The sequence below is a fragment of the Typopeltis vanoorti genome, chromosome 2 (genome assembly GCF_054136105.1).
Source record: "Typopeltis vanoorti isolate ZY-2024b chromosome 2, IOZ_Tvanoo_1.0, whole genome shotgun sequence".
NCBI lineage: Eukaryota > Metazoa > Arthropoda > Arachnida > Uropygi > Thelyphonidae > Typopeltis > Typopeltis vanoorti.
This window is the reverse complement of record NC_143550.1, coordinates 88,857,200-88,869,210: the sequence shown is the minus strand read 5'-3', so window position 1 is coordinate 88,869,210 and position 12,011 is coordinate 88,857,200. Positions and strand designations below refer to the sequence as shown.

The window sequence follows — 12,011 nt, the reverse complement described above, 5'->3', positions numbered from 1 at the left end:
GAGATAGTAGTGAAAGCGTAGAAACATTTTTTGGATATGCTGAAAAAGTTAGAGATTTAGGAAAATGGTCAGATTTTCATTTGTTGATTATACTTCGTAATAAATTATTGGGCAAAGCCAAAACATTTTTAAACACATCTCCTTTAATGAGAGATATTTACAGTTATGCAACTTTTAAAAGTTTACTAATATCAGAATTTTCAAGTGTAAGAGAATTAGGGCCTAACATTTGGAAAATTTAACAGTGCATTCAAGATAGTAGGGAGTCTGTTTCAGAATATTATCACAGACTTTGGAGCATTGCTCATAAATTTAATGTTTCATCTGAAGAGAAATCCTCTTTAGAATGGTTGCTCTTTAATCAATTTAGACATGGCCTTAGAGATAATTTGAAAGAAACAGCATACAAGAAAAAGGTTAAAAATCTTGAACAGTGTTTTGAACTTGTTAAGGAAAGGGAAAAGAGACTTAGAGATATATTTCATTCCTCAAACAATAAACAGGTGAACTCTTTTCAATATAATGAAACTCATTCTCCTAACATTGTGACTAGAGATAAAGTGAAAGAAGATAAGTTTCAAAAATATAAAGGTGCTAAGAAAAAGAAACAGTCTAAGGAAACTAATGTGAATTTCACTGAAAATGTTCCAGCATCTAGTTCCAAGGTACAAATACATGATTTGGGAAAATTAGATGAACTGAAAACATTTCTTAGTGAAGAAATAGAAAGACAACAGAGACCAGTAGTAAAAGGACAGGAACTTCTATTTAAAATTATATCTGATTTAACAATGTACAATAATCCTAAAGATAATCAAGCTTTATCTTGTAAATCTAATGGTATTGACAGGAATAAAGCATCTCATAGGAAATATGTTCCAAAATGCTTTAGATGCAATAAACCATTGCATCTAAAGCATTTTGGATGTCATTTTGCTAAAGACTGTTATTAGAGATAAATCTTGTTTTCAACATAAGAAATCAGAGAATAAAGAAAAATCTGGAAATAGTTATTATTCCAATATCATACTGGCAAGGACAGAAATGTCAAACTACTCACTAGACACGAGTAAAGCTAAAGACAGCTCCAACCCTAAAAGAGAGTTTGATGTAGCATTAGCTCCTTATGCTAATGGGGGAAATCCTTTGACAGTTCTACAAGGATTTATTGAAGATGTGCCTTGTGAAATCTTACTTGACACAGGTGTACATATTTCATTCATTTCTTATAGTTTGTTTAACAGAATTAAATCTCTAATTCCAAATGACATTTCAATTTTAAGTTATCCAATTAAATTAAAGGGAATATTTGAATCAGAAATTTCTACTGATAAACAATTCAATGTTTTTATCTCAATTCCTTATTTTCCATTGAAAGTTTGTCATCCATTAATAGTTCTTCTAGAATCATCTAATCCAAATGTACAAGTAATATTTGGAATCGATTTTCTGAAACGTCATGGTTTTGCATGTAATTTTGTTGATAATACAGTGTCCTTGTGTGGACTAGAATGCCGCTTAGACAGGACATCAGATGCCAATGGAAAATTTAAGCAGTCTCCTGAAGTTTTTCAAGACACTGATGATAATGATCAAGTGTTTAATATTGAGACTCTAAAGAATAAAGAACCTAGTTCACAAATTTGGGAAAAGAATGAGATTGTCCGAGCTCAGAAAGATGATCCCATACTCAAAACTATCTATGAAGCAGCATTGAAGGGTGAAACTCAACTGGATACATTTTTAAACCTGGAAAACTTATTAGATAAAGATGGGTTACTCTCATGTAGACAAATGGAAGGTTGAAAGTGAAAATATTGGCACCAACTGAAATGATTCCTTGGATTATGTATACTTTCCATGATTCTGACTTGGCAGGACACCAAGTATTTTCTAGAACTTGGGAAAGAATAAAGGATCGTTACATCTGGAAAGGTATGAAGAGTGGCATACTCACATATGTCAAATCATGAAATAAATGCCAAATAAGATCTCCTTTTAGAGGAAAAGCTCCATTACAACCATTTTCAATTCCAACTAGACCTTTTCAGGCTGTTGCTATTGATGTGGTAGGTCCACTGCCAATTACTAAAAAAAAAAAAAAAAAAAAAGGCAATAGGTATATTCTAGTAGTCATAGACATGCTAACTAGATTTCCTGAAGCAGTGTCAAACTGCAAAAGAAAGTTCTTGAATACGATAATTTGTAGATATGGAACTCCTCAGACCTTATTTTCAGATCAAGGAGCAAATTTCACATCTGAACTGTTGTTACAATTATGTAAATTACTTAATATTAGGAAGATTTTTACTACACCTTACCACCCACATTGCAATGGTATGTGCGAAAGGCTGAATAAGAATATAAAGCAAATACTTTCCAATGTGGCAAACACTAAAATGAATGATTGGGACACATATCTTTCTCAAGCATTATTTGTATGTAGATCTGCTTTTCATTCTGCTATCAAAGAAAATCCATCATTTGCTTTATATGGCTTTGGTCCAATCTTTCCTAATGAACTTGTTTCAGTCATTCTTAATACAGAATACAATGACATAAATGAGTATCTTGAAACAGTAGTAGATAAATTTTCCACTGCTCACAGTAGTGAGTAGTGGAAAATTTGGATTAGTAGGTGAAATAAGTAGATTAAGTTCTCAGAAAACTAGGCAGTATATAAATCATTTTAGAAAGTATAAGTCATTTGCACCAGGAGATTTAGTATTGTTAGATGATAAATCTAGTATAAAAAGGGTTGGGAAATTAGAAAGGAAAGCTTTAGGTCCATATGGAATTTTAGATAAATTTTCTCCTGTGAATTTTAGGATTCAAGATGTCAAAAATCCTTGTAAAATTATAAATGTACATTCTGATAGGTTAAAAAAGTACTTTTTGGGGAGTAAAAATTTAGTTATATTAGGAGACAATATGAATAGAATATTGAAAGATGAGCGTTGTTTTCCTAGTACTAATTGTGCATCTCATTCACAATCAAATAGTAGGAAAAGGAATAGTTTTAAAATTCGAAATTCAAAAACACAGCAAAGGAGAAAATTAAATTTTGGTAAAATAAACCCTAATGCAGGAAATTTTAGAAATCCAAAAGTACATTCAGATAATGTACAATGTAAGAGTGATGATAATCAAACTGACTCTAACATTGATGAAATTATAGCAGAATATAATAGGTTAATTAATTTGGAGTTAAATAAGCCAGAGGAATGTGAAAATACCTCTAATTTAGTTAATAAGGATAAGGAATCTCAGAAACCTGTAGAATTTGATTCTGATAGTGATGATTCTATAGATTTAGGGCATAATTCAAATAGTTTAAATGAAATATTTGAGAAGTATAGAAATGAGATTTGTAAGTATAGTAAATTGGAAGAAGAAAATTCTGAATTATCTCTAGCATCAGATGATTCTGAAACCAGTGATTCCGAGAGTGTAAATAATAATCAACAAGAATCACGTTATTTTTTTAAGATCAAGGAATAAGCATTAAAAGTTTTGTTAGATATAGGTTAAATATTTAAAATTAAAAAAAAAAAAAAATCTTTTTTTCCAGAAAAAGATGAAACTGATGTAAAAATAATCATAATTTAAAATTCTGAATTTACGTATTGTTTATTAGTTTTAATTTCATAACATGCATTGTCAGCACTTGCGATGTGCCCGTTATTGAAATTGTTTTGTCAAAAATGATATGTAAAGCAGTTAAAAATTCATGTACTTACCAGATTTGAATAGTTGTGTTACTTTAAAGCCATTACACCTAGTTTCTCGCTTGCCATTTTCAAGGAGTGCGCATGCTCGCCGAGAAGTTTGATGTGTGATTGACAGCTAACAAGGAAAGCATTCGGTATCTGAGTAATGGCTGTAAACAAGAGAGCGTTCGGAAGGAATTTAGAACACAGGCCGGCAGATATTTAGATTCAGAGGAACTTGAGTTTTTTTTATGTGACAGTCGGAGGAAAATTAATAGTATATTCCGAAAAAGGAATCGTGGAACTATTAAGTTTAAAGTGGAATAAGTATGTGGATAAATAAAAGATAATATCCTTTCTATATGAACATCTTTAAATTAACACAACATACAGGTAAATGGCATAGTATGTGGTTAGTAAGAAATGTGTAGTGCAGGGTAGAGTGCCCCCACCACCCTGTGATGAGTTCTTAGATGCGTCATGTAATAATAATTTGGCATTCTTTTCAGCTAGAATTTCACTCCAACTCGGGCAAAGGAAACTGTACTTCCTTTGTTCCACCAGGAGTAAGAAGGTATGCCCATCCCAGCTGTTTAAGAAACAAATCAACCTAAACCATCTGCAAAACATATGGCACTGTTGTGTTACAGGTTTTATCATCATTATAGAGGCTCTTTCAGTGAGGGCCTCTTCAGATCACATAATGCCTAAATATCTGTCATATCTCTTTCTAAATATTCACTGAAGATCACCACATGCCATAAGAAGACCCTTCTTCTCATGTTTCCTAACTACATCCATACTCAGTTCACAGGGCTGATCCTTAAATTCTCCTATGCCCTATCTGCCACGAACTGTAATCTCACTTGTAGAAGGTGTCTACAAGTTCCATTTTCCAACTAACACATGTTTTTATTATGTCTCCTTTCTTCTACCTATTATTCCAACTTTGAAGACCACATTCCCTTAGTCTATTCTCATAGGAACAATTCCATAATCCCCAAATCATTTTGTAAGTGAAATTATACTTAACAAGAAATTATATTCTTCTTTAATCTTTTCCAAGTGCAAGCAAACAATATTTGCATATGAAGTATCTTCGCAACCAGTCCACTTGTGTATATAGGCTGTTGTCTCTATATATAAGTGGCATAGTCATGAAAATGCTTCACACACAGTTTGCTTACACTTGGGAAAAAGGATTAAATAAGAATCCATTTCTTGTCAAGTATAATTTACTCTGTAAATTATACCTTAACCAAGCAAAAAAAACTTTCTAGCAAAATCATTTTGGTTATCAACTGCTGGATCTTTTCAGTTCTAATTCCTCTGCACCTAGGTGACCATATTTTGAGCACAACAGTCAAGTAGTGGTCTTATTAAAGCCTTTTACTTCACTTTTACAGGGAAGAAATAAATTCTTCATTCCTACACGTTATTGTGCTCAATGCAGTTATCCAATGTGGTAACTTAATGATACTGGTCAGTCAGCTCATCCAGCTAACAAGCCTATTTTGCATACCCATCTTTTCATATACTGTAGTGTGTATTATAACCACTCATGTGAAATCCTGTCAAATGACTTGGCAAGATCCAAGAGTACTGCCATATATATATATATACACACACACACACATATATCACTTCACTTGTCCAATGTGAGCAAACTGCTAAAGCAAGACCTACTTTTAACCATATCATACACTATACAGGATCAAGGCGCTATCTATCCACCTCTGAATGCTGATCCTAATTAGCATCTTCCACCTTAATGACCACTCTGGAGATACTGATTGGTTTATAACTGGTTGCTTCTGTCCTAACTCCATCCTTACATATATAATGGAATTAACTTGGATTTCTTTCCACTCACTAGGAATTATGCTCATGGTGAGGTTCAAGCTGAAGTCAAGACATGCCAATTCTCTTGTATATCCTCTTCGGTGCCTTTGCAGATATCATCTTATCCTATCCACTGCTATGTCTGAATCCAGGTCTTGCAATAACTTAATATGTCCAACTCATCCACCTCTGTCCTTTCACCTGGTTCCACCCCAACATCCTGATAGCTAATAGATAGGGTTGGGTGTGATGTATACTTGTATACCTTACTAAAGACTGCTTAACAACTCAGCTATTTTTGAAGCAACTGACCCTTTTTGACCATCTGCATTCACTAAGTTTATTATTCTATGATTATTTTTTCTTTTACTTGCGCACGTGCGCACACACACAAAAAAAACTTTTTGTTTGTAAGCTTGACCTTTTCACAGCCCACTTCACCTTCCTCACAATGGCTGTCACATTTCTAGAATGCTTTTTATATGCTTCTGGACATGTTCATCATCTTTTTTCTGTAATGGACCCACAGCATTTTATGTAGCTCTTGCTTTAAAGTCTTATTCATCCATTTAACTTCCATGTGATTTATTCTCCTAGTTATGGGGATGCAATAAAGTACAGCTTCTTTCAGACATTCTTTGATTATGTCTTGAGCACAGCTTCAAGCTGCTCAAGTTAAAACTACATGACCACTCCAACTGTAGGCAAAACAGCTTTCTCATTTATAAACAAATTCTTAGATGCTATCACTCGATCAAATATTCTTGTACAATGAACTCCTTCTCATCTATATCTTCACAGATGAAATCATTCATAATAATATTACTTGTATCCACAAGGCTTATCTGTCTATGAAGCAGTCCTCTTCAGATGATGCAGGCCCTGCAAAATGCAATGATGTATTTTTGTTATCTCTACCTAAAATTATGTGGGCGTGGCAGAAGACTGGTCGCCTACCTTTTTTTGATTCGACATCACTATTCACCATATACTACTCTCTGATGTTTGTCCATCAGCCACTCTCTTATCCATGTAAATAATGTACTAGCTTCATGTCCAACCCAATTTTTTCCAACTTATGCAACAGAACTCCTGTCAAATACTTTTGCAAAGTCCAGCAATATCAATGTGTAATAATTTCTCTTATTCAACTCACCCCCCCCCCTTTTACAAACTTATACTGTCTCCTACAGATTATCACATTCCTATCCACCAATTCCTGAATTCTGCCTGTAACATTCTCAATATTGTAATCACCACTCCTGAGATATTAACTGGTCTACAATTTGAAACCTAGGATCTTAGTACCTCCTTTGTTTAATGGAACTAATCTGTAATTTCTCCACTCCCACAGTATTCCACCAATGGCAGGATGTATAATAATGAGTCTGATTATCTCTTGACTTCCATAACACATACTGTGTGAAGAAGTATCCAGACCATGGTCTACCAGTCCCGACTTGCCATATGTAATTAAAAATTACATTAAAAATTTTGCCTTGAGGAACATTAAAAATTACACAAATGTAATTTTTATGTTCCTCAAGGCAAAAGCTAGCAAATTCATTAATCTATCCAGAGGGCTAAATTAGTGTGAAGAAGTCTGTTTCCAAATTAGACAGAAACCTAATGATGGACAGACTACTTTATTTCATGTTGTCATTTTGTGTACATTATATGTGGCTTCTATCCATTGTTTGTTCTGATTCATACTATTTTATTTATTTATTATTTTTTTTATTTACTGACCTCAACTGCGACCTCCCAAAATTTAGTAGATGATCATATTGTCTTAAGTAGAAATATTTACTGCTCTCCCACTCTTCATTCACATATCAGTGCATATTGTAAAACTGTGGCAGTCAACATTCCACATATTACTGCATAACAGTTTACCTGAGCATTTTTTGTCTTTATATATATATATATATATATATTACCCCTTTTTTTTTGGTCATAACTAACAGAACTTGGACATTTTTATGTCCATGTCAATGAGAATTGGATTTACACTTCTTTCAGTATTAAGTCTAAAATGAAGACAGTAATGTTCCTAATTGATATCTGAAATTTTTTTAACCTGAAATAATACTAAATATGAAATTATACGATAATTTCATATTTAGACAAAATGACAAAAGAATCTAGTTTCATTCTTTTTCTTCAACTCATTCATCCCTTAGGACAGGTACAGTCTCCTGATTAGGGGTCGTGGCAAATTAATGCACCCAGCATGCCAATCCTTGCTGCATTCACTAATGACAAGTATTTATGCACATAGAGTTGTGTATTCACGGGCAAGTTTGTCTGTTTAGAGGGGATGAAAAAGCCAAGTTTTCAAGAAGAAAAAAAAAAAAAAAACTTCATCTCCATGAGATTGGTTAGCACATCATTTTACCGAAAAGGTATTGTCTAAAATGGACCTTTCCAACCAAAGGACTTGTCTATATTATCAACTATGGAAGGTATGCAGTTTCATCCTTAACTATTCAAAATTTAAAATACTTTATAATTGTCATAAGTGAATTAAGGACCAATTAAAGTGCTTGGGGAGATTTAAGAGGGGGGGAAAAGACTGCCTCCCCTATAATTAATGGAATGGGAAAGTATTTTTTCCTTAAATTTACTACAGTGAACCTTATATTTACAGCAAACTATTTCATATGTGGTCAGTGCTCTATATATTTAAATCCACTATTTCTTCATCATAATCATATTCTGTTTTTCTTGAGAGAAAGCAAGTTTTTAACCTGTTTATGTCTAAGCTTTCAGGACAAGTAAGTTAAAATTCAGACTTTCCAACTGCTAAACTGTATTTGTATATGTCTAAAATAAAAAAATTAATTATAAACATTACTGGAAACCTATAGTTTAGGTATTTCTGCACTTAGGACAAAATACTAATTAGGCACTACCTACAAATTTTTATATAAGAGGTGATATACTAATATCCAAATTTTTAATTTTTATTTAGAGACTGTTTCTTCAAAAGCACATCAATGAAGATAGCTGCATTTTATATAGCTTATTTGTTCTTGAATTTTCTTGCAAAGAGAAGTTCCCCATCCTGATTATGCCACTGATCATTCCCAAAATACCCAATTTAATGTTCTCTCCAATCCTTTCAAGAAACATCTTTCCTAGGTTATATGAAAGCAAGTTCTAGTTCTACACACCCACACAAATTCACATCCAAAATATATTACAGGCAGAGGACTAGTCACCTTATCGTGGAAGAATAGGAGGAAGAAACTTTACTTTTAATATTCAATTATTACATTTTCACTATTTTTTTTTAAATATATTTCCAGCTGTGGTTCACATGTATTATGATGATGTTATACTCAAATAATTTTTTTAAATAAACTGCAATCCCCAAGTTATTTAAACCATGAAATCATTCTTTTTTCCTGAAAGAAATGAATTAATATAACTCTATGAAAATTCTCCACGACTAGCTTTCTGTACATGTATGGCCAACTCTGATGTGTAAATGTTTATTAATTATACAGTAATTAATATACTTTAAAGGTCACTAAACATCACACAAAAATGTAGGCAATCACAAGCATGCATGTTTTCTTAACACATACCTAAGTGAGTAAAATAAATTAATAAATAATTAATAATTATTTCTGTGCCTCTAGATAGTAGAAAGAGATGTACATATCAAGAATGACAAAAAGGAACACATATTTCAATTAAACATGATACATTCAATAAATAAACAAAAATCATCTAATGCTTTTTCATTCTTAACAAGAGTAGGAAATAGTTTTAGCTAACTTTCAGAAACTAGTAGGTATCCAGATTCAACCCTTCATCACAACCAATAGTTGAGTTCATTTCTATTGATGATTTGTATACTTATGGGGCAGAACATATAACTATTCCCACCTTACATTCTAACTTCCCTAATTAGCTATGTAAAACAGTGTTATTCAAAATCAACTTTTTAGGATTGACTAACTAAAAAAAAAAAAGTCTTCTTTCTTCTCTTATCTAATCTCATGGTTCTTGTGCAATTCTAATGAGGCACCTTGGTGCATAACTATTTTCTATTTTTACTCAGATATTATTAATACTTTTGATTATATAAATAATCAAAAGTATTAATTATTAATAATCTTTCTAAGCAATAAATACAAAATTTTATATTCAGGCAATGACAATCAAGGAAAAGAAGGAGTAGCCAGTATTCAACACTAAATATGAGGCTAATCTTTTTGAATGACAGGCAATTTCAAGTAGAGTGATGTGGGCAAATATCAGAACGGGGAACTGGACAATGAGACTTATTTGTGCCTATGGTCCCACAGAACGTTCTACTAAGGAAGAAGTGGAGGAATTTTTTTGAGGCTTTAGAGAAAGCAACTGACAATGAAAAATTGGTCCTTGATGGGGATCTAAATAGCAGAGTAGGAAATGACTGTCAGACATACAAAAATATTTCGGAAAATTTGGTGAAAAGAGCAAAGCTAATAATAATGGAAAATACGTGAGGGATTTCTGCTCATAACATGGACTGGTTATTACTAACACAATGTTTCAACATAAAAATGTGCACAAATTCACATGGAGAGAACAGGCAAGGAATAAGAAAAGTCTCATTGACTATGTTATTGTTGATAGTGACGTTTTTCTCCCTGGTGCAGGACACCAGAGTGTATAGAGGATTTGAAATTGGAAGTGATCTCCATTTAGTCTTGAGCAGGATAAAATTGAATTTCATATTGAAAAGAATAACATGTAAGAAAGTTTTAAAGCGAATAAAAGTTGAGCAGCTCTCAGATTTGAACTGTAGTCTAAATTATGCAAAGATTATTGAAGAAAAAAATGAAAGAGTTTGAGAACAGGAACCAAACCTTGGAGATTCAGCGGCAATCCCTGAAGAAAATATTGATGGATTCAGTCAGAGACACATATGTGGTGAGGTTGTATGCAAGGATATAAAAATCAGAACTCTGCGGCAGATACAGGAAGGCAACACGTTCATTGCCAATCACGCGATATCGCGTGTTCTCGCCGTTCGGCTGGTCGCGCGTTATCACGTGGACGTCTCTATCAAGTAAAAAAAAATTGGCCACCGCACGAAATTCCAATTTTCAGCTTGGCAATGAATGTGTTAAAGTGGCAGTGAAGAAAAAGAAGAAAGCATATCAAAAGTTCCTGGCAAATAAGTCAGCTTGTGCTCTTAGAGACAAATGTAAGAAAGCTAAATTACTGTGTAAAACTAGCTAAACAAAAGTCATGGGAAGATTTTGGTAAGAACATAGAAAATAGATATCAAAAAGGGTGGCAGGATATTCTGGAGGTTGTTGAAGAAGCTCAGAAATGGAGGAAAGAGTGCTGTAAAAGAAATTAGAGATGATAAAGGTGACATGAAAACTGGAGAAAAAGATATCCTTGAAGTATGGAGTAATTACTCGAAAAATTGCTAAATTAAAAAATCAGCAACAGCACAGTCTGGCAATCAGAAATACATACCATACTTCAAATAGAAAAAGCCATTAAAAGCCTGAAATGTGGAAAGGCAGTTGGTGTTGATGATATTCGACCAGAAATGCTCAAGTATGGAGGTATAAAAGTCTTACAGTGGCTGCACTGCATAGTTCAGAAGGCCTGGACAGAGGGACGAATTCCAGACGATTGGAGTAATGCTCTCATAGTACCCATATACAAAAAGGGAAATAAAACTGAATGAGAATTACAGAGGTATTTCTCTACTGAGTGTTCCTGGTAAGATTTATGCAAGTATACTTGAGAAACAGTTGAGAAGGATTATGAAAGAGAAGCTTGGTAGGGTTAGCTGAATTCAGGCTAAATAGAGGCTGTCATGATCAGATTTTCACTTTACGACAAATTGTTGAGAAATCATGAGAATATAACAAAGATCTGTATTTAAGTTTTGTAGATCTGGAAAAGGCATATGACAAGGTGCCAAGAGAGAAGCTATTCAAAATGCTACAGTTGTATGGTGTCAGTGGGGCATTATATCAAGCAATACTTAGTCTTTATTTGAGTTGTAAGTCAGCAGTTAGGATTGAAGGAAGCACAGGAAGATGGTTTAATGTTAAATCTAGTATCAGACAAGGATGTACATTATCCCCTCTGTTATTCATTATCTATATGGATCACATTATGAAGGAAAGTGGTATTAAAAATGATATTGAAATTGGAGATGTTAATGTCAGCTCTTTGCTTTATGCAGATCATGTTATACTTATAAATAAATCCACTACAAATCAGCAAGATTCCCTGACTAAATTGAATAACTGTTGTAATAGATATGGTATGAAGGTCAGAAAGAACAAGACAAGACAAAAGCACTGAAAACATCAACTGCATTGTGAATGGAGAACCTATAGAACAAGTGAAACATGTCAGCTACTTAGGCACAATTTTTGGCGAAGAAGGTAAATTAAATATAGAAATATACAACAGAATCAACAAAGCTGA

General features: G+C 33.2%; 1 protein-coding gene across 1 annotated transcript in view; it reads right to left on the bottom strand.

Moving 5' to 3' along the window:
• SMC1 (structural maintenance of chromosomes 1) overlaps window positions 1-12,011 on the bottom strand; it is a 551,991-nt gene that overhangs the window by 30,606 nt on the left and 509,374 nt on the right. The gene's annotated exons all lie outside the window — the stretch shown is intronic.